The sequence below is a fragment of the Loxodonta africana genome, chromosome 19 (genome assembly GCF_030014295.1).
Source record: "Loxodonta africana isolate mLoxAfr1 chromosome 19, mLoxAfr1.hap2, whole genome shotgun sequence".
In the NCBI taxonomy this organism is placed as follows: domain Eukaryota; kingdom Metazoa; phylum Chordata; class Mammalia; order Proboscidea; family Elephantidae; genus Loxodonta; species Loxodonta africana.
The window spans coordinates 55955033-55962119 of NC_087360.1; positions in this window are offsets into that span (position 1 = coordinate 55955033).

A 7087-nucleotide genomic window follows, 5' to 3' on the forward strand; every position below is an offset into this window, starting at 1 on the left:
CTCTGTCTTTTCTCTCAGTAAACGGCTTTTGCTTGCCAATGGTTTGTGAGTGTCTCATGTATGTGGCTCGGTCAGACTAGGTGGATATAGCACCCATAGATGAGTTGATGCTACTGGTTGGGATCCTCATCCTAGTAGTCTTGTGGCTACTTGGGGTTTTAGAATTGCCTCTGGGACAACCTGTGTGCATCGTGCATCCATTAAATTCAACCAGCATTTATCCTCTGTCGACTTTTTACAAAATACTGCATGTATAATTTGGGATTGGAACTCAACAAAGAAAAATGAGATATGATACTTGCCTCCAAATAGCCCAATAGCTCCCAGGGCAAGATTTCAACCAATACATGGTAGTATGTGACTAGGTATCAGGAGAGTGGCACAGCTAATCATTTCTATTGCAGTGCCTTTTAGCAACTATGGTTATTCATGCACCATTTCGTTAACATGAGAATACAATATCAGATTGAGAATTTCCTACTTAACGCTTTCTCCCTGCCCTGGAGCTTACCTGTTGACATTGCTGCCCAGGCCTCCTGTTCAGCACACGCACATGCCCAAACCAGAAACATTAGGAATATTTAATGGAGAAATGGGATGAAAAAATGAGTGGAACAGAGAGGGGGCTGACTTGGAAAGGTATTGGCTCTCTGTCCCTCCCTGCTTTGCCACCCATTTCTCAAACTCTTCCATCGTGGATCACACTCCCCAACAGAAAATTGAGTTTAAACCTTTTTCTCAGGTGCTGCTTCCTGCAGGAACCCAAGTAGTATTTGAGTGGCATTTAAAATCATAGTAATGAGTGAGATTACCCAGGGAGTATGTGTACACTGAGAAGAGAAAGTGCCCCACAACTAAGGCATTTCTATTCCCTATAGGTGGAATAGAAAAGGCAAGTCCAGCTAAACAGGTCAAATGGTGAGTTACAGGGAAATCAAGAGATAGTGGAATCATGGAAGAAAAATAGAAAAAGTGTTTCATGCAGAAGGAAAGGTTCGTGTGTTGAATGCTGCTGGGAAATAAAGAATTATAATAAAAACATGAATTTGTGTTATTTAATAACATGGACATCACTGGTGACTTTGACAAGAGCCATCTTGTATGTAGATGGGGATGGAAGTCTGATCGAAGTCAGCTGAGAAGATGGCAGTGGGAATTTGAAACAGGGATGGAGTGTGATCTCACTGTATCAAGACAGGAACAAACAAAATGATACAATATATTCCTATAAGGATAAGTATATGAAAACACGTAGAAAAATATCTGGGTGTTTACATACCAAATAATTGTTGTTCAAAGATGACTTTAATCTTCCATGCAATGTGTTACTTTTTTTTACAAGGGGAGAGTCCAGATGCATCACTTACATCAATCATCAGAGACTGTAGTGCTTAAGTTATTCTCCTCTTCTTTGCAGGCACAGGGTAGACCACGTCACTGACCCCCCCTCAGCAGTTAGATATAACCATGTCAACTGAGTTCTAGCCAATGGAATGTGAGTGGGATGACAAAGCTATGTCCAAACTTTTGTTCTTGCCTAGGTTCTTGTAACGGCCTTTGAAGTCCGATTCCTACATTACGACCTGAGCCTAGCCTGTAGACATCTGGAAGATGACCGTTCCTCTGATCTGGTATATTTATTTAAAGGAATGTTTATGGAATATCTACTATTTCACTATACCTGTAATAGGTTTTTGAGTAGGATGATGCTCATAGTCTGTTTGGTCCAGTCCAGGTTTACATCTTTGTCCCAGCATAACTGAAGATCCCACTTCACTCTCAAATATTATTCGGACAATACATTGTATGATCACACTAAATAAGACAGATGTTCACTGAGCTACAAACCCAGTTCTTGCCCTAGCTCTTTTATTCTTGCCCAGGTCTAGGTAATAGTTCTTTATTTCTCTATCTCCAATTCACTTTGATTAAAAAAACAAAACAAAACACACACACACAAAAACCATATGTTTTAATTCTCCGAATAAGATAAAGGAAGCCAATCTCTGAAACAAACAAGCAAATAAACACCCTGAAAAACCACTCTTTCATTATGTCACAGTTCATGTTGTGCCACACAATCTTACTGGGACCCTGCTGCTCCTTTTCTTCTTTCATTTGTGTCCCAACTCTCCTCTATGTTGTAGGTGTCTTTTCCATTCAGCCAGAGGAGAAAGAGAGCAAAGAACACATCGCTGAGGGGTGTTTATGGCCAAGCATGTCATCCCACTCACATTCCATTGGCTAGAACTCAGTCGACATGGGAATGGTAATGCTAATACTTACCTCATAGGACTGTTAATGAAGATTAAATCTGATAATCGAGGTTAAGTGCTTCTAACAGTGCCTAGCACACAGAAAACGCTCCAAAAGGTCAGCAGTTTGAATCCACCAGCCGCTCCTTGGAAACCCTATGGGGCAGTTCTAAGCAACTGCGTTAACTAAAAAAAAATAGTTAAAAAGAAAATGTCCAAATAGGAGCATTTTGGGCCATTCCGCAGTTGACTCTGCTCTGTCCTAGCCTTACAAATGGGGTGTCTTATTCCATCCAAGAGTTGGAGAATGTAGCCCATGTTTCATCAAGTTTTGTCTGCTGTCCTCCTGAGCTCTCTACCTGAGTAAAACCATCTGTGCTCATGCAGGCACATAGGGCTGTGATGTCTCACTGTGACCCACCACACCAGTGACTTGCCTGGCCCTTCCTGCTTTTCTTTCTTCTCCCAAGACTCCCAGAGCCAAAATTGCTTTCTCTCTGGTAGAATAGCCTTTCTCTCTACTCAATTCTGTCCACTAACATTCGCCCGGTTTTTACAACATTCATCTTCCTGCAGCATCACTTCCCACCTTTACTAAAGGTCCTACACAACTGACTAAGTAGTCCCAGAAACTCTGGTTGAAGGTCAAGATTCTAAACCGAGGAAGGCCATCATAAGACTCAGGAAATTTCCCACTTAGTCCGAGGGGAATTATTTCCTAAATGAAATTATGCCTGAAGTAGAAATGTTGCTTATTTATCAGCTTCCTTGAACACTTCAATATTCCTAGGAATCCTAGATCATCCTGGAAATGATGGAACATAAAATTATTCAAAGTATTCACCTGCTCAAAACATAAGTATAATCTCTCCCATCTCCAAAACTATGTTCCAAAAGGAAATTTGTCCTTAAACATGTCTACCAATAGACATTTCATATCCTGTTTAGGCACTTGGCTATTTCTACTTGGAGGACACTATTCCAGGTAGAAAATTATTCCTGAGACCATGTCTTCTGAATGCCATTTAAAAACAAAACAACAAGGAAGAACAACTTTTGATAAAATCTTAGCACTACATGGTCATAGGTACCTATATGGGGAAAACATGGAACTCACAACACAGAATTATTCAAAAATAGTCTTCCTCTTAGAGCCAGTACCTTCCATGGATGCCTTTTTCATGTACCGCCACAAACTTTTTTTTTTCAAGGAAGTACAGAAAAGGAAGAACATTTCTTCCTGCCTGCCTTTGCAAGGAATTTTGAACTAAAAGTTATTTAGCACATATTAGAATCATTAAACTAAAACATACCAATTCTAATACCTTCAGTATTTTTTTTTTTAAAATATGCTTCCAACTACACGTGTGACAGTGAGCAGGGAGCTTTTGTTAATATCACCATAATTACTACCCTTTCCCCACCTCTCAATGCCATCACTTCTGTGGTAAGGAGTTGCACATTAAGAATTCCCATTTTTCCGAGTTCTGCTCCCCTTTCCACATGTAAAACATTGGAAATACTCATATTTCCAGCTTGAAAGTAGTTGATGTAGTTCCACCAGGAATAAAGGGAGGTTCAAGCTGCTAACATCTCAGTTCTACAACCACAGAGGTTCTTGGGTTGCAGTACCCAATCTTACTCTCTTTCACCCACCAGACTCCAGGTCACAGTTTCCTGTGACAATTCTTAATGAAGATCCTTAAGAGCCTCTGTCACTTTGGCTAGAACTTACAAAAGCAACCTCAGAATAATAAATCTGACCATTATAGGTTGTAACACCTTTAATTCAGCTGTCAAATTTCCCAGAATCAAGGGAATAATAGCAAAAATCAATAGAACAATTACTCCCATTCTCTGTGTGAGGGATGGTCTAGAGCCCAAAACCTTCAATCTGGAATTATTTCCTGCCCTGGGAAATTCTGGCAAAATCTGCTCTGTAACCCATTCCTCATCACTGTTGTGTCCTCGTTAATTGGGAAGAAGGAGTTTCTCCTCAAAACCTTGCCATCCAATTCACAGAAGGGAAACATGAAAGATCAGTAGTTACATAGAAAGCTGCTCAAATGCCATAGTCTTTGGGGAAGTGCAAATTAAAACAACACTGAGCTATCACCTAACACACATAAGAGTTTAAAGGTTGGATGACACCTGATGTCAATTAGAATGTGGGGGAAATAGCACAGGCAGACAGTCATCTGGTAGTGCGGAGTGAAATATAGCGCACATATGCACTGTCACCCAGCAGATTCCACTCCTGCTACACACACACAAGAGCGTTTCTTATGTCCATCTAAACAGGATATTTAGTAGGATAGCCATCACAATGTAGTTTATAGTAGCAGGGAGTTGGAGGCAACCTAATAGCTGGATGTTGGAGTCCTTCACCAGTGGAACTGGTTAACTATACAGTTTTAGGTTGGATCCCTCTAGATTAGATTGAGAGACAAGGATCACAAGTAGGTACTACATCCGAGAGGTGATTTGAGAAGCAATTACTTGAGTGGAAAGTGAGTCCAGATTGGTGGAGAGAAAGCTGAAAATCAACAAAAGGTAATTATTGGCAGGTTATAACACCTGTCTGTCAGTTAGTCACACTGTGATGGTTTGCATGTTTCTTTGTTGTTGGAAGCTCTGCCATCAGTATTTTCAATACCAGCAGGGCCACCCATAGTGGACAGTTTTCAGCAGAGCATACAGATGAGACACATTAGGAAGATAGCCTGAAAATGTACTTTTGACAATTAACCCAAGAAAATTCCATATGTACTAACAGAATATTACCAGAAATGGTGCAGGAAATAGAGCCCACCCTGGTTGGAAGGAACTCAAAAGAAGACTGAGGACGAGCTATCTCTCAAATTAGAGTTGACCTTTATGATGCCATTGGAATAAAGCCTTCTAGACTTTCATTTACTGATGTAGCATGACTCAAAACAAAAAGGAACAGCAGCAAACATCCATTAGTAATTGCAATGTGGAATTATGAAGTATGAATTGAGGAAAACTGGAAGTTGTCAAAAATGAAATGGAACATTTAAGATCAGTACCCTAGGCATTAGTGCGCTGATATGGACTGGTATTGGTGATTTTGAACCTGACAATCATGTGGTCTCTACTGGGAACAACAAGTTGAAGGGGAATGGCATTACAGTCATCGTTAAAAAGAACATTTTGAGTTTTATTCTAAAGAACAACATGGCAAGTGGTAGATTAATATCCATACACCTTCAAGGAAGGACAGCCATATAATGAATATAATGACTATTATTCATCTTACACAACAAACTCAAACACCAAAGATGAAACAATTGAAGATTTTTGTGACTTGCCGCAGTCTGAAATTCATAATTTATTGATAATTACTGGAATTGGAATGCAAAAGAATCACTAGCTGGAAAAGACACCTTGGTAATAGACGTAACTTCAAAGATCACATGATAAAATTCTGCAAGACCAATGACTTACTCGTCATAAATGCTTTTTTTCAACAACGTTAATAGATGACTAGATGAGCGGGCCTCACCAATGGTACAAAGGAGTCAAATCAAATACATCTGTGGAAAGAGATGATGGAGAAGTTTAATATCATTCGCCAAGATGAAGTCAAAAACCTGAAGTAGAAAAGACCACTAATTGCTCATGCGCAAGTTGAAATTGAAGCTGAAGAAAATCAAAGCAAGTCCACGAGAGCCAACACATTCTGCAGGAGTTTAGACCACCTCAAAAATAGATTTGACTCACTGAACCGAAGGCAAGAATATTTAAAGAGAAATACCAACAGCATAATACATGAAGAAAGTAAAAGCTCATTAAAAAAAGAGGAAAGAAGGAGAAGACCAAAATGGATATCAGAAGAGAATCTGACTTGGTTGTAAGCACAGAGCAGCTAAAGCAAGCAGAAGAAATGATGAAGTAAAATGGCTGAATAGAAGATTTCAAAAGACCACTTGAGAAAGAAGGCAAAGTATTATGATGAAATGTGTACAGACCTGGAGTTAGAGAATCGAAAGTGAAGCACACAATCAGCATTTCCGAAGCTGAAAGGACTGAAGAGAAAATACAAGCCTTAAGTTGCATTACTGAAGGATTATACAGACAAAAAAATTGAATGATGCAGAAACCATAAAAAGAAGATGGAAGGCATACAGAGTCACAGTACCAAAAATAATTAGTTGATATTCAATCAATTCAGAAAGTAGCATATGAAGAAGGGCTGCTGGCATTGAAGGAAGAAATTCAAGCTACACTGAGGCCTTGGCAATAAACAAGGTTCCAGGAATTGACTGAATACCAACTGAGATGGTAGAGCAAACAGATGCAATCTGGAAACACTTACAGATTTGTGTCAAGAAATTTGGAAGAGAGCTACCTGGACAAGCAACTGGAAGAGTTCCATATTCATGCCCATTCCAATTAAGGCTATCAAAAAGAAAGCAGAAATCAAATAATACCATTAATATCACGCTAGCAAAATTTTGCTGAAGAGAATTCAGAAATGACTGTAGCTTTACATCAACAAGGTTTTGCCAAAATTTGAAGCTGGTCTCAGAAGAGGACATGGAAAGAGGGATATCATTACTGATGTCAGAAAGATCTTGGCCTAAACCAGAGAATACCAGAAAGACGTTCACCTGTGTTTTATGGAATACATGAAGGCATTCAACTGTGCGTATCATTACAAAGTATGAAAAACGTTACAAAAGAACAGGAATTCCAGAACACTTAATTGTGCTCATATGGAACCTGTACATGGATCAAGAAGAGGCAGTTGTTTGAACAGAACTAGGGGATAATGCATGATTCGAAGGTGGAAAAGGTGTGACACGGTT